This window comes from Cynocephalus volans, chromosome 5, assembly GCF_027409185.1.
Source record: "Cynocephalus volans isolate mCynVol1 chromosome 5, mCynVol1.pri, whole genome shotgun sequence".
NCBI classification, from domain to species: Eukaryota; Metazoa; Chordata; class Mammalia; order Dermoptera; family Cynocephalidae; genus Cynocephalus; species Cynocephalus volans.
In genome coordinates, this window is record NC_084464.1 from 16,447,095 (window position 1) to 16,467,588 (window position 20,494).

Here is a 20,494-nt window from a genome sequence, read left to right on the forward strand (position 1 = left end):
ATTTCTAATTTTTGTTATTTGAGTCTTCTCTCTTCTTTTTTTTGTTAGCCATGCTAATGGTTTGTCAATTTTATTTATCTTTTCAAAAAACCAACTTTTTGATTCGTTGATCTTTTGAATTGTTTTTTGGTTTTCAATTTCATTCAGTTCTGCTCTGATCTTAATGATTTCTTTCCGTCTGCTAACTTTAGGTTTGGATTGTTCTTATTTTTCTAGTTCTCTAAGGTGAAGTGTTAGGTTGTTCACTTGCCATCTTTCTATTCTTCTGAAGTGAGCGTTTAATGCAATAAATTTTCCCCTCAATACTGCTTTTGCAGTATCCCACAGGTTTTGGTATGATGTATCATTGTTTTCATTAGTTTCAATAAATTTTTTGATTTCCTGCTTGATTTCTTCTTGGACCCATATGTCATTAAGTAGAATGCTGTTTAATTTCCATGTGTTTGTATAGTTTCCAGAGGTTCGTTTGTTATTAATTTCTAGTTTTAATCCATTGTGGTCTGAGAAGATACATGGGATAATTCCAATTTTTTTGAATTTATTGAGACTTGATTTGTGACCTAATATGTGATCTATCCTGGAGAATGATCCATGTGCTGATGAGAAGAATGAATATTCTGAGGTTGTTGGGTGGAAAGTTCTGTAGATATCTGCCAATTCCAATTGGTCTAGAGTCTTGTTTAGATCTTGTGTTTCTCTACTGATTCTTTGCCTAGATGATCTGTCTAATATTGACAGTGGGGTGTTCAGGTCCCCTGCTATTATGGTATTAGTGTCTATTTCCTTCTTTAGGTCTAATAGAGTTTGTTTTATAAATCTGGCTGCTCCAACATTAGGTGCGTACATATTTATGATTGTTATGTCTTCTTGATGGGTCAGTCGTTTTATCATTAAGTAGTGTCCCTCATTGTCTCTTTTTATGGTTTTTAGTTTAAAGTCTATTTTGTCAGATATAAGAATAGCCACTCCAGCTCGTTTTTCTTTTCTGTTTGCATGGTAAATCTTTTTCCATCCTTCACTCTTAGTCTGTGTGAATCTTTATGGGTGAGGTGGGTCTCTTGTAGGCAGCATATAGTTGGGTCCTGCTTTTTGATCCAGTCAGCCAGTCTGTGTCTTTTAATTGGGGAATTTAAGCCTTTTACATTAAGAGTTGTTATTGAAAGGTGTTGATTTATTCCTAGCATTTTATTGGTTGTTTGGTTGTCTTAGGTGTCTTTTGTTCCTTGCTTTCTGATTTACTGTTTGGTTTCTGTGTTTGTTGGTTCCTTAGGTTGTAGATAGTGTTTTTGTTAGCTTGTTTTCTCTTCATGAATGCCATTTTTATTGTACTAGCGGGTTTAGATTTTTCTTAGGTTTTTATGGCAGTGGTAGTTATTTTTCAGGAACCAAACCCAGTACTCCCTTGAGGATTTCTTGTAAGGGTGGTCTTGTGGTAGTGAACTCCCGCAGTTTTTGTTTGTCTGAGAAATATACTATTTGCCCCTCATTTCGGAAGGATAGCCTTGCAGGGTAGAGTATTCTTGGCTGGCAATCTTTGTCTTTTAGTATTTTGAAAATATCATCCCATTCCTTTCTAGCTTTTAGGGTTTGTGATGAAAAGTCTGATGTTAACCTGATTGGGGCTCCCTTATAGGTGATTTGACGCTTCTCTCTTGCAGCTTTTAAGATTCTCTCTTTGACTCTGAGTTTTGCCAATTTGACTATGACATGTCTTGGAGAAGGCCTTTTTGGGTTGAATACGTTTGGAGATCGTTGAGCTTCCTGGATCTGAAGATCTGTGATTTTTCCTATACCTGGGAAGTTTTCTGCCACTATTTTGATGAATATGTTTTCAATGGAATCTCCATTTTCCTCCCCTTCTGGAATACCCATGACTCGGATATTTGAACGCTTGAGGTTGTCTGATATCTCTCTCAGATTTTCTTCCATGTCCTTGATTCTTTTTTCTTTCTTTTTGTCTGCTTGTGTTATTTCAAACAGCCCATCTTCAAGTTCAGAGGTTCTCTCTTCAACTTCGACAAGCCTGCTGGTTAAACTCTCCGTTGTGTTTTTTATTTCGCTGAATAACTTCTTCAGTTCAGCAAGTTCTGCTACATTTTTTTTCAGGACATTGATTTCCTTGTATATTTCCTCTTTCAGAACCTGTATACTTTTCCTCATTTCATCATGATGTCTAGCTGAGTTTTCTTGTATCTCATTCAGTTTCCTTAGAATTATCACTCGAAATTCCTTGTCAGTTATTTCAAGGGCTTCTTGTTCTACAGGATCTAGAGTATGAGATTTATTAACTTTTGATGGTGTACTTTCTTGATTTTTTGTATTTCTGGTGTCTTTTTTTTGGTGTTTATTCATTGTGGCAGGGGGTTTCACAGTCCACCGGTTTGAGACTAATGACTAACTAGGATGTTGCTGTGGTTGCCAATTTGGTATGGCTCCCGCCGTGACTGCTCAGTTGGCCTCTAGTGCCTTGTGTGTGTGGTTGCCTTGGGTCTTGGGCTTCTCCGGGGATCCACCATTCTGGTCAGCTTGGACTCTGCTGGGCTGGTGGATCACGTACCACAGGGTGTGTGATCTCTGTTGAGCTTTCACTTTCTGTACAGGACTTCTCCCCGTTCCGTGTGCTCTGGCCCAGGCTGTTAGATCGTGCAGTGGAGACCCCACCGGGTGTGTGGTTTCTGTCGAGTCTCCACCTCCCAGGTCGCACATCTCCCCACTCTGTGCGCACTGTGCTGGGCCGGGGCGTGTCTTCTGCACCCCTCGTCTATCAGCTGGGCCTTCAAGACCCTGCTCAGCACCGCCTCGCCCAGGAAGTCTACCAGGTTTCTGCTAGGCACAGACGACCGGTCTCTCTGGGTGCCTTTGTAGCACTGTGTAGATCTTTCTCGGGTCTTGTTAACCTTTGTATCCCCCCGGTATAAACCGAGTCTAGTGCCCACCTGCAGCCTGCTCTCCGGCAGGTTCAAGCGGACCTGGGAACTCTCCTGCCACACTATTCCCAACCAGAAATTCGTTAGGCTTTTTTCCAAACTGGTGGTCGCAGAGATGGTATCTGCCTCCCAGTAACAGGAAGTTTACCGGGCCGGAGTCCAGGGTGTGGTGGAGTGACAGTCAGCCCGCCCGTACTTCCTAGCCCTACCAACACTGGTCCGGACGCCCCACACCCCCAGCCCTGCCAGAGAACCGCGGAGGGAGTGGGAGAGGAGGCCGGCCCGCAGGGTCCGGAAAGCCCCGCGCCAGGCCAAGCAAATGGGCTCAGTGATGGCCAAGAAGGGCGGAGCTGCCCGCACGAGGGAAAATGGAGGCAGCACCGGGGCAGTGAGTGGCCTGGTGGTGCAGGCGGGAGCCGCGTGGGCATCCACCCCCCGAACAGAGCTGTGCCAGGGATCACTCACAGTGCTGTGCCAGGTCGGGCGCTCGCTCTGTCTCTGGTTTGTTGCCTTCCGTGTTCTCGGCGCTGCCGCCTCGGGCTGTTCAGTCGCAGCGCCGCTCGGGCGCTCCCAGGAATCTTCTTTAATGCCGGCCTGAAACCTCGAATCCTGAATAGGGCAGCTGGCCGCCTTCAGTGCGGCCCCAGCCTCCGGGATCCTGGCTGCATCCACAGCAGCCCTGGCGCCGTGTTCCCTGTTTCAAGACTCGCTTCTGCAGCTAAGAATCAGTTCTTTTCCTGCTCCACACTTCAAAGCTGTTGCCTGTAAATGAGGCAGCCTCTCCTGCCGGGGGCAAAGTGGCGTTGAGCCCCCACGACCGGCCAGCAGCAGCAGTCCTCCCTTAAGAGATGGCCAGAGGAAGGTCCACAAGTTTCCCGACTGCCTGAGGCCCAGTGGCCACCTTTTCCACCTCAGCTACTCCGCGCCAGCCGCCGCAGCCGCCGCCATCTTGAAAAACCTACAGGAGTCATAGTTGTTTTTTTAAACAAACTCCAGGTGCCCAGGAAGGGCTCAGACAAAACATTCCTACAAACCAAAGAATGCTATGTGGTTCACTCAAAGATGCACCCAGATCTATTAATTTAATGATAAATACACAGGAGGGTAAAAAACATAACTATGCTTGCCAGAGCAGGTGAGCATATAAATGAGAAGCCTTCAGGTACTATCGGAAATAGCACAAATGTCAACGTAGTCTTCAGTTTATAAAAGACACTGCCATCAAACCCAGAAAGTGACCTGGAGATTGTAATCAAGGCATGCAAATAGTAAATTTACTCTATATACCTAAATGCAAGGCTCTGCAGAGTAAACTAGATCTATCTATTATAGCAACCAGCACTAAAGTGTATGAATGTGAACTACATAAAGATGTGAAAATAGTTTTTCCACCACAAATAAACTAAATAGAAGATATTCCCTTCACATGTGAGGAATACATTCTAGCAATCCCAATTGATAAGGACACCCTGAGAAAAGACACTTTTGTATCTTTTGTGATGGTAAAAATCTTAATTAGGGCACAAAGAACAAGGTATCAGAGAGAAATCAGAGCATCGGTCCTACACCTTGACCATACATTAGAATCATCTCAGAAGCTTTTTAAAAATCCTGTGGCAGAAGGCAGGAAATGCACCTGGGGACCTCAGAAGCCACAGCCAGCTCTCGCCTTTGGTGCTACAACAGGTGGTCCACTACAGCCACCATTACAGCCACTTCTGCCACAAGGGTGGTTTGTAGCTGCAGCAGCAGCCACCACCACTGTGCAGGTGGCCCACAGACAACTTGACTGCATTGACACAGGAGAGTCACCAGTGGAGCCCAGGGAAAGAGGTGAGTGAGCACAGACCCATGACCCAGTGGCCCAACCCACACATGGTAGCACACGTAGGGGTTGGAGGTAGACGCGCAGCCCACAAGACTGCCTTGGTTCAAATAAAGACACACGTGGAATCTGTAGAGACCAAGATACTCGAATAGAGCAAGGAAGAAAATTCCCATTCACAACCAACACATCCCCCAACCAGGGGAAGCAAGGACCCAGAAGAGGCCGCTGCCTGTAGGAAAGAGGAAAGAGAAACCCAGCCCAGGGACACATATTCAGTATACCCCAGTGCACCCATCATGGTCACAGGACACTAGCCAGGTGCCAACAAGCCCACCAGGGTCACCCACCCAAGCCAAAGAGCAACAGGGCACCCAGGCACTTCTCCCAAGAACTCAAGAGCTTATCCACATCCCTAATGAACCCAAACAGAGTCACTAACCTTAGAAAGGAATCACAAAGTGCCCCAGTGCCTAGGCCACAGAGGCAATCACATGCAACTCCAACACAATAGGGCCAAGGTACCCACATGGAGACTACACTACTGTGTCTACCTGGAACCAATACTAAAACAGTGAACATAAAACACATCTACAGGATGAAGTCTCTACCCTCAAAGCCCACTCCAGAGTAACAAAAGAAGCAACTGCTCTACCAGATGAACATCAAAGTAGATAACATCAAAGTAGAGATACTAGAAATACGAAAAATCAATAAAATATACCACCACCAAAGGAATACAACAATTCTCAAATACCAGATCCCATAGAGCGGAAAACTTTGAAATGACTGAAAAGAATTCTTAGTAACAATCTTAAGAAAACTCAAGTGAGCTGCAAGAAGACTCAGATGACACAATGAAACAAACAAAAATATCCAAGATATGAAGGAGGAAATTTACAAACAGATTAATACCTTAAAAAAGAATGTAGCAGAACTCCTGGAACTGAAGTATTCATTCGAGGAAACAAAAAACACAACCAAGAGCTTCAGCAGCAGGTTAGAGCAAGGAGAAGGGAGAATTTCTGATCTTGAAGATAGTCTTCAAAATAATCCAGGCAATGAAAAGAAAGAAAAGAGAATTTAAAAAGTGAAGGAAGAGCAGCACCAGCCAGCAGAACTGCGCAGCTCCACGTAGCTCCCTCACCCCGCCGCCTCGGACCAAGGCAGGTGAGCTGGGGAGCTCCAGGCCCTGCCCTGCATCCTGAACTGGCACCACGCAGGTGAGGCTGCCGGTGGTGGCCAGCAGCAACACCAGCCAGTGGAACAACACAGCTGGATGCGGCCCCTCACCCAGCCTCAGATCCAGGGGGGAGCACCAGCCTGCGGATCCAACCCACAGAGTTTGGCCCAGCAGAATTTCACGGCGCTAGGGGCTCATTCTATGACCACAGAGTCTCAAACAGGAACCAAGGTGGTTTAACATAACCACCACCACACCTACTGTCAAGAAAAACAATTCACCCCCCACAGTAGCAACAAGGACCACTCTACAGCCAACTTCAGTGTAACAGAAGAAGCAAACCCCCTACCAAATGACCAAGCATCAGCAAAAAATACTAGAAGTACAGACAATCAAGAAGAAATGACACCACCGAAAGGATACAGTAATGCCACAAAGTCAGACTCCACGGAACAGGGAATCCTTGAAAAGTCTGAAAAAGAATTTCAAGCAATGATCTTAAGAAAACTTGAAGAAATAAAGGAAGACTCAATTAGAGAACACAATGAAACAAGAAAAAACATCCAGAATATGAAGAAGGAAATCTACAAAGAGATTAATACCATAAAACAGAGTGTAACAGAACTTCCAGAAATGAAAGACTCATTCGATGAAATAAAAAACACAACTGAGAGCTTGAGCAGGAGGGTAGAGCAAGCAGAGAAAGAGTTTCAGAGTTTGAAGATGGTCTTTTTGAAATAACTCAGGCAGACAAAAAAAGGAAAAAAGAATTAAAAATAATGAGGAAAACCTAAGAGAGATAGCAGACAACTTCAAGCGCACTAACATCCAAATTGTTGGTATTCCTGAAGGGCAAGAGAAGGGAAAAGGTATTGAAAACCTACTCAAGGAAATAGTAACAAAAAACTTCACAGGTGTAGGGCAAGATACAGACCTTCAGATTCAGGAAGCTCAAAGGTCCCCAAACAGATCCTCCCCAAGACATATTATAGTTAAATTCACAAAGCTCAAAGACAAAGAGAGAATTCTACATGCAGCAAGAGAAAAGCATCAGGTCACTTATACGGAAACCCCATCAAACTAACAGCAGACTCTCATCCAAAACCCTACAGACCAGAAGAAAGTGGAATGATATATATTCAAAAAACTGAAAGAAAAAAGCTGCCAGCCAAGAATTCTTTACCTAAAAAGGCTCTCCTTCAGAAATGAGGCAGAAAGTGTATTTTCCAGACAAACAAAAGTTGTGGGAGTTCACCACCACACGACCAGTAATGCAAGAAATTCTCAAGAGAGTCATTCACCCGGAATCTGAATAACAATGACCACCATCACAAATACACAAGAAAGAGCAAAACCCACAGTTAAATCAAAAATGTCAGCAAGAGAGAGAAAGAAGCTAAATCATTCCACCTTAAATACTGAAGAAGAAAAATAAAAGGGGAAATAATGATCAAAAGCTATTTAAACCACCTAAACAAGCAGCAATTAAATGACAGGAATTAAACAACACTTCTCAATAACTACTCTGAATGTGAATGGACTAAACTCCCCATTCAAAAGACACAGACTAACTGACTGGATTAAAAGCTAGACCCAAGTACACGCTGTCTTCAAGAGACCCACCTCACCTGTAAAGACGCTCATAGACTAAAAGTGAAGGGATGGAAAAAGATATACCACTCAAATGGAAACCAAAAACAAGCAGGAGTAGCTATTCTTATACCGGACAAAATAGACTTTAAACCACAAAACATCAAAAAAGACAAAGAGGGACACTATATAATGATAAATGGAACTATCCAGCTAGAAGACATAAACAATCATAAATATGTATGCACCCAATACCGGAGTACCCAGATATATCAAGCAAACACTCTTAGACCTAAAGAAGAAAATAGGACCTAATACATTAATAGTGGGTGATCTGAACAACCCTCTCTCAGTATGGGACAGGACTTCCAGGCAACAAGTCAACAAAGAGACACAGGATTTAATCTACACCCTAGACCAACTGGACTTGGTAGATATATAGAGAACATTTCACCCAAAATCTAAAGAGTACACTTTCTTCTCATCAGCTCATGGTACATTCTCCAGGACAGATCACATATTAGGTCACAAATCTAGTCTCAGCAAACTTAAAAAAATTTAAATCATTACAACAATCTTTTCAGACCACAATGGACTAAAACTGGATATAAACAATAAGCAAAGTGCTGGAAGCTATACAAATACACGGAAAATAAATAATAGGCTCCTGAATGACCAAGAGGTCCAAGAAGAAATTAAACAGGAAATCAAAAAATTTTTAAAAACTAATGAAAATAAAGATACATCATACCAAAACTTGTGGGATACTGCAAAAGCAGTACTAAGAGGCAAATTTATTGCAGGAAATGTTTTTATCAAAAAAATGGAAAGACTACGAATAAACAACCTAATGCTATGCATCAAAGAACTTGAAAAACAATAATCCAAACCTAAAGGCAGTAGATGGAAAGAAGTAATTAAGATCAGAGCAGAACGAAATGAAATGGAGACTCAAAAAACAATAGAAAAGATCAACAAAACTAAAAGTTGGTTTTTCGAGAAGATAAACAAAATAGACAAACCATTAGCTAAATGAACAAAAAAAAGGAGAGAGAAGATCCAAATAACAAAAATCAGAAATGAACAGGGAGACATTACAACTGACACCACAGAAATACAATCATTAGAGACTATTATAAACAACTGTATGATAACAAATTTGAAAATCTGAAAGATATGGATAAGTTTCTAGACATATATAAATTACCAAGACTGAAAAAAGGAGAGAGAGAAAACCTGAACAGACCAATAACAAGCAAGGAGATTGAAGTGGTAATTAGCACTCTTCCAAAAAAAAAAGTCTGGGTCCAGATGTCTTTACAGCTGAATTCTATGAAACTTTTAAAGAAGCGTTAATACCAATTCTCATGAAACTATTCCACACAGCTGAAACAGATGCTATGGGGCCAACATAACTCTGATACCAAAACCAGATAAAAACACAACAAACAAAGAAAATTATAGGTCAATATCCTTGATGAACCTAGATGCTAAAATCCTCAACAAAATATTATAAATTAGAATACAGCAACATATTTAAAAAATTATACACTATGATTAAGTGGGATTCATCCCAGGGATGCAAGGATGGTTCAACATACGAAAGTCAATAAATGTGATACATCACATCAACAAGCTCAAGGACAAAGACCATATGATTAACTCAATAGATACTGAAAAAGCATTTGACAACATTCAACATTGCTTCACGATAAAGACTCTCAACAAATTAGGTACAGAAGGAAAATATCTTAACACAATAAAAGCCATTTATCACAAGCCCACTGCCAGTATTATTCTGAATGGGGAAAAATTGAAGGCCTTCACCTTAAGGACAGGAAGAAGACAAGAATGTCCACTCTCACCACTTCTATTCAACATAGTACTGGAGGCACTAGCTAGAGCAATCAGGCAAGAGAAAGAAATAAATGGAATCCAGATTGGAAAAGATGAAGTCAAACTTTCCCTATTTGCAGATGACATGATACTATATATAGAAAAACCTAAAGACTCCATCAAAAAACTCCTAGAGCTGGTTAATAACTTCAGTAATGTTGCAGGATACAAAATAAATGCCCCCAAATCAGTAGCATTTATATACTCAAATAATGAATTAACAGAAAGAGAAATAAAGAAAGTAAGCCCATTTACAACTGTCACCAAAAAAATACGATACCTAGGGATCAATTTAACCAAGGAGGTGAAAGACCTCTACAATGAGAATTACAAACCACTTCTGAAAGAAATTAAAGAAGACACAAAAAGATGGAAAGATATTCCATGCTCTTGGATTGGAAGAATTAACATTGTGAAAATGTCTATACTACCCAAAGCGATCTACAGATTCAATGCAATCCCCATCAAAATACCAATGACATTCTTCACAGAAATGGAAAAAAACAATCTTACCTTTCATATGGAAAAACAAAAGACCCTGAATAGCCAAAGCAATCCTGAGCAAAAAAAAAAACCAAAGCCAGAGGCATAACTCTGCCTGACTTCAAACTATACTACAAAGCTGCTGTAACCAAAACAGCATGGTACTGGTATAAAAACAGACATTCAGACCAGTGGAGTAGAATTGAGAACCTAGAAATCACTCCTCAGGCTTAAAGCCATCTGATATTAGACAAAGGCAACAAAAATCTACACTGGGGAAAAAGATTGCCTTTCAACAAGTGGTGCTGGGAAAACTGTATATCCATATGCAGAAGAATGAAACTAGATATGCATCTCTCACCATACACTAAAATCAACTCAAAATGGATTAAAGACCTAGGTATAAGACCTGAAACTGTAAAATTACTAAGGGAAAATATGGGTGAAACACTTCAGCAGTTAGGTCTGAGCACAGGCTTCATGAACATGAGCCTGAAAGCACAAGCAGCAAAAGAAAAAATAAACAAATGGGACTATATCAAACTAAAAAGTTTCTGCACAGCAAAAGAAACAATCAACAGAGTGAAAGGACAACCTACAGAGTGGGAGAAAATTCTTGCCAACTACGCATCCGACAAGGGACTAATATCAAGAATATACATAGAACTCAAACAAGAATACAGTAAAAACATAAATGACCCAATAAAAAATGGGCAAAGGAGCTGAATAGACATTTTTCAAAGGAAGACATACAAATGACCAACAGATACATGAAAAAATGCTCAACATCACTAGTCGTTAGGGAAATGCAAATTAAAACCACATTGAGATGCCACCTCATTCCAGTTAGATTGGCTATAATCAAGAAAATGGTAAATAACAAATGCTGGCGAGGGTGTGGAGAAAAGGGAATACTGCTGCACTGTTAGTGGGACTGTAAATTAGAACCACCACTTTGGAAAACAATTTGGAGGTGTTTTAGTCCGTTTTGTGTTGCTATAACAGAAATACCTGAGACTGAGTAATTTATAAGGAAAAGAGGTTTATGTGGCTAACGATTCTGGGACAGCTATATCTGGCATGGGCCTCAGGCTGCTTCTACTCTTGGTGGAAAGTGGCAGGGAGCCAGTGGGTACAGGCAGATCTCATGGTGAGAGGAAGCAAGAGAGAGAGAGAAGGTGCCAGGGTCTTTTTAAGCAACAAGCTCTCGCGGGAACTAATAGAGCGAGAACTCACTCATTAATCCCCCCTACCCCAGGGAGAGCATTAATCCATTCAGGAGGGATCCGCCCCCATGACGCAATCAGTTTCCAACACTGCCACATTGGAGATCAAATTTCCGCACGAGTTTTGGAGGGGACAACACATCCAAACTCCATCAGGAGGTTTCTCAAACAACTACAGCTAGATCTTCCATATGATCCAGCAATCCCTCTTCTGGGTATATATCCAGAGGAATGGAAATCATCATGTCGAAGAGATACCTGCACTCCCATGTTTGTTGCAGCTCTGTTTACAATAGCCAAAATATGGAACCAACCTAAATGCCCATCAATAGATGATTGGATTAGGAAACTATGGTATATATACACTATGGAATACTACTCTGCCACAAAAAGGAATGAAATTCTGCCATTAACAGCAAAATGGATGAACTTAGAGAAAATTATGTTAAGTGAAATAAGCCAGGCACTGGTGATGGGGAGCAATAATCAGCTACAATGTATATCGACAAAATAAAATTAAAAAAAAAAAAAAAAAAAAAAAAAGAAATAAGCCAGGCACAGAAGGAGAAATACTGTGTGTCCTCACTTATAAGTGGAAGCTAAAAAAAAATAAACAAATAAAAAAGCAAAGAAAGATACAACAATCACAATAATTTGTTGAACTTTCAAAAGGAGAGAACAAAACTGGGCCTACAGAGGTGGGAAAGGGGAAGGTGGGGTTTTAGCAAGAAACTGGTAAAGGGCCACAAAAAATGATTACAATGTATAAAGTTGAATATACTAATTATCCTCGTTTGAGCATCACATATTGCATACAGCTATTGATATTCAACAATGTTCCCCACAGATATGTACAATCAATTACGTTTCAATAAAAAAATAAAAATAAAAATCCTCATGGCCTAGGCATACATCAGGATCAGTTAGATCAGAATCCCTGGAGATGGAGCTCTGGCAGCATTATTTTTTAAAGCTCCCCAGGTGGACCGCAGTGTACAGCCATGGTCATAAATCAAAATTTGAGATTATTCTGAAGATAACTTCTAGATCAAAGGGTTTACCTTAGCATAACTGCAGGCCCTTGATCCTCTGGGATGAGAAGTCTTTGTTTACAACTACGATGGTGTACGGTACAAGCCATCCACCCCCAACTCTGAGATGGGAGCTGAGGACCATGCATATATGGGCTCCCCACTTAAAATGCAACTCTGATGAGGCAGGGTCCCGGAGGCCCATCATCTGTAGTTTCAGGGGACACCTCCTTGAAGCAGGGTGAGAGGCTTTGGAGACATGGACTGACACACAGGCCCTGCTGAGCCAGCATTACCTAGGTATAGTGCTATTTTCAGAATGCTTTACAGCTCTGCTTTGATTCTTTCAGGGAGAAAGCACACCTCTTAACAAAATATATAGAGAGAAATGGATACGTTTCTCAGCTGTTGCTCCTCTGCTGATAAAGCTGGAAAATTCACTTTATCTGAATTTTAAAAAGGCCTCAATATTTACCACTGATACTCTCTAGGCTTCCCTCTGTCTAAATCAGGCTTTAGATACTTTTGCCTGATTTTATTTGAAAGCAAACTTCAGATAGGGATGGGTAGAGTGAAGATGGATTAAAAAACTCCACTGGAATCAATGCATATTTATTCAAAAACTTAAAAGGCAAAATTCTACCTAAGAAACTTAAATAAAAAGAAAATCAAACAAACTGCAGAAATTTTTTAAGATAATGTTAAGGAACATTTTTAAAGTGTAAATTTGGAAAGGAAAGAAAGAACCATACAAAGTTATAGAAAGATTAATGTTTTTTTAAAAAGCACTTTTATTTGAAAAAAAACAGAAAAAAACACTAACTCTAAGAGTGCTTCACAACATGAACTCTAAAGGCAGGTTTTGAATCCAGGCTCTGACACTGTCAGGCAGGGGCCCCTGAATCATGTCCTTTAGCCTCCTGTGCTTCATCTTACCTGTATGTCACAGGAGTTACCTTTCTGGAGTCGGGCTGGCGAGTTCAAATCCAGATCTGCACGTTAGCTATGTGAACTCACTTAATCTCTCTGCACCTCCCTTCCTCCTCTGTAACACTGAAAGACAAATACCTACCTTCTATGTCAAGAAATTAGAACTCCTGTGCACTGCTGGTCAGAATGTAAAATGGTGCAGCCACTGTAGAAAACAGTACGGAGGTTCCTAAAAAATTAAACATAGCATTACCATATGATCCAGCAATTCCACTTCTGGGTATATACTCAAAAGAAATGAAAGCAAGGACTCAAACAGACACCTGTACACCTATGTTTATAGCAGCAATATTCACAATAGCCAAAAGATGGAAGTAACCCAGGTGTCCATCAACAGATGAATGGATAAACAAAATGTGGTACATACATACAGTGGAATATTATTCAGCCTCAAAAAGGAAGGAAATTCTGATACTTGCTACAACATGGATGAAACATGAAGACGTTACACCGAGTGAAATAAGCCAGTCACAAAAGGATAAACAGTATGACTGTACTCATATGAAGTACTTAAATTCATAGACACGGAAAGTAGAAAGGTAGGTGCCAGGGGCTGGGGGGAGGTGGAATGGCGAGTTACTACCTACGAGTACAGAGTTTCAGTTTGGGATGATAAGAAAGTGGTGGACGTGGACGGTGGTGACGACTGCACAACAACGTAAGCGTGCTTAATGCTTGTGAACTGTACACTTAAAAGTGGTTAAAATGATAATTTTTATGTCTCGTATATTTCACCACAATAAACAAGATAAAAATTAAAAGCTAAGAAAGAATAGTTCCTAGAGTTGCAGTAAGGAGTAAACACACACAAAGTGTCTAGAGCATGCCTGGCAGAGTAAGCCATCCATAGATATCAGCTCCTGCCTTCTTTTCCTGCCTTTGCAGCTCCCTGCAGTCCCCACCATCATGGTTTTCATGAAGAGATGATCACTGACTAGACCGATCCTCCCCCTTGGATCTGTAAACCTTCTGCAGTGAGACATTTCCAGCCCTGGGCTTCTTTTAGCAAAAATGCTACTTCATTTTGACACAACTTCTACTGCAATCGGATGAAGATGAAGAAGCCACTTAATTTCTGAACCGAGTCTTTACACACATTACATGAAGCAGAGATGACAGAAATGACCACACAGAGAACAACTGATTTTACTGTCTTTATGTCCTAAGTGGTTGGTTAATAATTTTGACCCAACAGTAAGTTGATCAACTAAGACCTGAAAGGAATAAAATTCAGCACCAGTTAAAGGATGAGACACAAATGCAAGGCAGCTCGCCGGAAAAGGTTTTTTATTCAGCGGGCACATCTGCTTTTATAGGGTTAGAAGAGAGCTGATAGGTTTGCTGAGGACACAGGGCGTTCGGGGGTTGGATAGATTGCATTGCTAAGGGGCCAGGAGCAGGGAGCCTGTGCTGATTGGCGTGCAATTCATGCTGGCGGGAAGGAGAAGGCGGAAGAGAAGGGTAGCCAGTGCCATGATGGGGCACGGCCGAAAGGGTTCTCATGCGCCCTAATAAGAACATCACATAGATCTGATAGTGGGGAGGGGAGAAGAAAGTCCCTCTGCTATTCATAAGTATTCTTTCACTTTTTATCACAACCAAGATGTTTTACTTCTTTGCTTGATCCTTTTAAAACATTTTATTATAAAAGTTCCAAGCACACACAAAAATAGAGGTTAACTAGCCCCCATGTAACAAGCTTTACAACCAACTGTAACCCTTTTGACTCTAAACCCTCAAAAAAAAAAATTAGAATAAAAACACCACAACAGCTCCATTTCATCTCTAACAAAGCCACCATCATCATCATCACTATTTTTCTTTACTCTTAGAAGTTCTTTTTTTTTTTTTTTTTTTTTTTTTTATCTTTTCCGTGGCCGGCACTCAGCCAGTGAGTGCACCAGCCATTCCTATATAGGATCCGAACCCGCAGCGGGATGCGCTCCCAGCGCAGCACTCTCCCAAGTGTGCCACGGGCTCGGCCCAGAAATTCTTTTTTGATATTCATCTCACCTCCTTTCATTTCTTACTTTGAAACTACAAATAATTCAATATCTACCCTGCCGTGGTTATTGCAAGGATACAATATAGAAAGTGCATAACCTGGTGTCTGGCATGTATTATGCTCCTGAGAAATATTAGTTTCCCATAGACCACTGCCTCGCTCCACTCCCAAGACCGACAGACACACACACACACCACACATATCCTTCTCCATTCTTTGTCCCTTACTTCTTTCCCTTCCTAAACACTGATCCTGGCTTCCTTCCTTCCCCCTCTGCCTCCTTCTAAACTAGGGATCCCAAACTCAAATGCCTAATCATAAATCCAATCATCAAAAAGACCCCAAATATAAGAAAATATAATAAGTGGTGAAATTGAACTGATGAATGCATTTTGCTTTTAGAGTACCAGTCTCCAAATTAAAAATATAAAACATACCTAATTGAGTGTCTATTTATTATTTGTGACCACACAGAAAAATCAGGCTAGACACTGGGTTGTATAATAATCACAAACAGGAGTTCTTATGCAGGTCATTCTTTTGTGTGTGTGTGTTTATATCTTAAACATTAAACTTCTTTTTGGATGATCCAAGGAGTTTTATACACTAATGAGATTCATTTCCTTGCAGTAGTTCTCACCTGTGGCAAGCCTGCCACCTCTAATTGTTTTAAAAGGAATGCTAATCACCCAATCAATCATGCCCTTGACCTTCAGCCTTCACAGCCACTTCACCGTGGTCAAAATGAGCTCTAAAAATTCATGTAACAGTTCTGTTGTCCTCCAGCTCCAAAATGCCAATTATGGGAGTATAATTTGGGCATACCCACTGACAATTGAAAAAGTGGAACATGGATTTTCTAATTTGTCTTCTACCAAGATTCTTTAAATAAAACTAAATATCTATGATATTATTAAGTGATAATTTTCTTCCATTTGGGGTTTAAAAACTTATAAATCATCCAAGTTTCTATGTAGTGAATCTACTCTCTCCACCACAAAAATTACTTGGCACAGTTTTGGCTTTAAATAACTTATTTTCCTTTATGCAAAGATACAGAATCGCCAAGCAATAATCCTTCCAATCCCCCCTCCTCCCCTTCTAGCACATATGCAATTTTAACTGCATCACTGCCCATCTTTCCTGCTTCATCCTATGTCACAAGAGGAAGCTTTCTTCTTCCCTTGGCCAAAATCTCATGGCTCATTCACTTCAGCACATAAAAATGTTCAAATTTCTCCCTCTAAAACAAAAAGCACCCCCTCTCTTGACAACCCCGGCCAGTCAAAGCCACCTCTTTTGTGGCCTCATCTTCTTTCCCAAGAAGGCGCTGAGAGTTAAACATTAAACACTTGTTGTTTTCAGGTTCTCATCCTTCACTTCTCAACCCAATGAATTCTAGGCTCTGCTCCACCGTTCTACTGCAGCTATTTCCAAGTGTCCTATTTACGCAATCCAATAGCAACTTTTCAAAGCTTATCTTACTTGAACTCTCTGCGGCATGAGACACTATTCATTGCGTCCCCTTTGAAACTGAATCTGTGCCTTCCCTTAGGTTCTAGGGCCTCTCTTCTGGCCTTCCTACCAGCTCTTTGAACACTTCTACTCAGTCTCCATCAAGGATCCCCATTCTCTAATCATCCCTATCAGTGAGTGACCCCAGAGTTCCATATTTGGCCCTCTTCTCTTCTCCCTCTACTAATCTTTTCTTGGTCCCATCTACCTTCAAATATGATTGACTTGGACTGCCAATTATATGCCAAGGTCCCACAAATCTCTGTATTTCCAATGCCAGTCTCCCTCAGGAGCTCTGATCTATGCACCTGTCGATGAAAGACTTCCCCCCACTCGGGTGTCCCTCAGGCGTCTTCAACTCAACACAACCAAAATCTAATACCACGTCATGCATTTACTACACGGGTGAATGCTACCAACCACCACCTGATTACCCAGTACAGAAAACTGGGAGGCATCCTTTACTCCTCCTTCTCCTTTACTCCTCATATCCAATCAGTTGCCAGGCCTGATTGCTTCTAAATTCCAAATCTCTCTGGGATCTGTCCATCTCTTCATATCATCCACTGCTGCCAGTCAGGCCTCCATCATTTCTCACTTATGTTACCAAAATATACCACGAATACAGTTCTCTGCTGCCAATCAACAAATGTGCCTCCGACTGGCTCTCCAGGCTGCTGTCAAAATGATAAATAAAACTCTTCAGAAAAATCAAGTCTTTTCCCTTTATAATTCATTTCCTGAGTACCTGACCAACTACCTCACCTGAAACATCAGCCACACAGAAGCACACATTCATGCAAACATAGTTCCCTCAGCCAAGTAAAGCTCTCCTACCTTCTTCACCTGGTTAACTACCACTCATCCTGACAGACCCCTGAGAAAACCTTCTCTGACTTGACCTGCCTGGGTTAGATAACCCCTTTCTGCCTGCACATCACCTATGTACCTATCTAGCATTGATCATTCATACTGCAGATTTTTGTTGTAGTTGCTGAATTATTAGTCTCTCCCACTAGACATGCATTCTTTGGAGGAAGGACATTTGTCTTATTAGACTATGTATATACAACTATAACATATTTGTAATATTAACAAATAAATATTCATAAAGGAACCTTATTCTTTACCAAGTATATTTAATATTTAATTCTAAGAAAAAAAGAGAATAGATAAATAAATAATCTCACTGATTATCAGTACCAGAGAAACTAAATGGTTATTTTTCATGAGAGACCTCAGATTTCATTTTCTTACAAATTATAAAAGGGGATTTTCTCCCCCTCAAATTGAACAGTGTAGGGATTTGGGATCACCACTGGCCTCTTAGATCTCTTCTCCCACCTCTTGCCCAACCCTCCAGCACCTCACCTTCAGACAAATGCTTTAAGCAGCACTGAATTTTGCAACAAAGATTAGATGTTCAACTCTTCAAAAGCAGCATCCTACTTAAATCTCAATGATAAAAGAAAGAATCAAGGTTAAGCAGCAGCTTCTTGTACTAGAAAAAACCAAGTTCCTTGTATTACATCATGTCAACAAGAGTGAACTAATCAAAATAACTAAGCACTTGGCAGCAAGCAAGCCTTTTTTCAAGTGGTAAACATACATCACACCATAGGGTTTCTACACCTATTTCTGAAGGGTATGAAAGTGGGAAGGATTAAGGTAGATTCTTATACATAGCATGTGCTTCTAAGGAGACATGTGAAAAGCACAATGCTTCCATTCTAGAATTGTTTAAACCTGCCCCCAGCTGGATAAAATGGGGATATTACCAACTAAGCCTGATCTCATCAACCAATCACAGGTCATCAAAACAGCAGTATGTCAACTGAGAGCTTTTGTAGTTCAAGTAGAAAAACTAAGCTACATTCTACATGAGTACATTCTGCTCCAAAAACTCCTACATTGTTCAGTCTCAACTGTCTTATTTTCAAATTTTAAAAATTTAGAAATAAACATATCATGCATTTTTAGTTGTCAGTAAGAGAGACATCCAAATTACTTTGATGATCTTTTCTCCCACGGAATTTGTAATCCCAGTGATAACTTAGTGAGATATCATGTCTCATGTCCACAGAACCTGCCCGCTTTGTGTAGAAAGCATAAGTTGTCAAGTATTATTGCCCCCTACCTCAACATATACTAAGTCATTAGGCATAATAGTTGGTGTAAAGCAGGTAAGTGGGGTAGTTAGGACATCTCTAAGACTTCTGTTGAAGGTTCCAGGTTCCCAAGTATAATAAAGACAGACCCAAAGTCAACTTTCCTGTAGTTTTAGGAAATGTAATATGCAGCCAGCCAGCCGCGAAAAAAAAAAAAAAGAGCAACAAGGTATGTTATGCTTTCTACCTAGCTTCTAAAAAGGACCCTGAGCATAAAAGAATGGCATTTCTTCTGTTTTGGATATTCTCTGATGCGAGAATTCAAACCAGCACCTGATTTGGTAAATACACAAGCATTTCCATCATTTGCAGTCTTAAGGGCAGTGGTAGAAACTATACAATACTCAAACTTTAAAGCATTAAAATTCAAACATAATCCCTTTAATATTGGCTTAAATCTGGAATTTCATTCATGTTATAAGTTAAAGGTTTCATTAAAATATTTTAACATTGTCTTACATTTTTAAAATATTTCAGTTATTTCTGTTAAAATGAATCAACCACCTGGGCCAACCCCGTGGCACACTCGGGAGAGTGCGGCGCTGGGAGCGCTGCAGCGCTCCCGCCGCGGGTTCGGATCCTATATAGGGATGGCCGGTGCGCTCGGTGCTGCCGGTCACAAAAAAAAAAAAAAAAAAGAATCAACCATCAAAATTCTCCCACTCTAAGGGCATGTCCATTGTGAAGAAAATGTAGCAAATGGAGGAAATACACTCTTTACAATACTAATGTCTAGAGTTAAACACTTTAGAAATTCAACCTAGAATAAATGACTTGATCCTTTTGCTACCTCCAAGGGGTTTTAAATGATGACTTTCATGTGAATGTTAGTTATAACATTTTAGGCTATCAGAGCTGTCAAAATTTATTATTGTATATTTAAATGTAAGTTAAATATATATACATATAACTATTCATAAAAGTCACTTATTATAATGTAAGAAGAAAAGCAATATTATTACATATGGGCACCATACAGATAAACAAAAGTGTACAACTTTAAAATATTGAATAGGTTAAATTGCTGTGGAAGAGATCAAATACATATACTGGAGGCTTAATTAAATCTGTAATAGCAGTAACAAATTCATCTGGAACTCTTCCTACAAGTAGCTCCAAAAACTACAAACATATATAAAGAGAGAGAGATAGAGAGAAAGAAAGAAATATTTATATCTCTCTATATACATGTCTTACAACAGCCCTAAAATTAGCACTATTTTGATGATGGAGAAAACAGATTCAATAACCATGTTGCTTAAAGTCAGAGTCAGTGAAGTAATGACACAGACCCGTAGCTGTTTTATCTCACTTGTGTATTAAAAAGCTAATAGAGCAGTATTTTTCTCTCTCTCTCTGTTATATGTTCCTAAACTCCATGGGGAGAATGTAAGCTGCTTGAGAACAGTGACTTCTGTCTGTCCCCACTCCCCATCTCCACATATTGCCCACACCTATAACAGTGCCTGGCACAGCATGTACATTTGTTGAACATTTGAATGGGAGAATCTGCCCACATGTATTCAAAACCACAGGTCATAGATGTGTCGTAGAACAGCTGTCATCAAATTCTGTAGTGTCAGAAAACATATTTGGTGAGAAGAGTACAGAGCACAAGAGGGGAGGACAACCTTGCCCTCACCATAAGGCATCTA

At 40.5% G+C, this 20,494-nt stretch overlaps 1 protein-coding gene and 1 pseudogene across 6 annotated transcripts in view; one reads left to right on the forward strand and one right to left on the reverse strand.

The window, feature by feature from the left end:
* Positions 1-20,494, reverse strand: part of FARS2 (phenylalanyl-tRNA synthetase 2, mitochondrial) — a 535,122-nt gene that overhangs the window by 469,759 nt on the left and 44,869 nt on the right. For 3 of the 6 annotated variants that reach the window (XM_063097244.1, XM_063097247.1, XM_063097241.1), the window contains exon 2: positions 13,234-13,320. The exons of 2 other annotated variants lie outside the window; for them this stretch is intronic. The gene's annotated coding sequence lies outside the window, so the exon portion shown is untranslated. Of the gene's footprint in view, positions 1-3,392; positions 3,414-13,233; positions 13,321-20,494 lie in introns of those variants that run through there. One more of the 6 variants, XM_063097246.1, reaches the window with a different exon arrangement.
* On the forward strand, positions 12,251-18,509 carry LOC134378888 (microtubule-associated proteins 1A/1B light chain 3 beta 2-like; annotated as a pseudogene).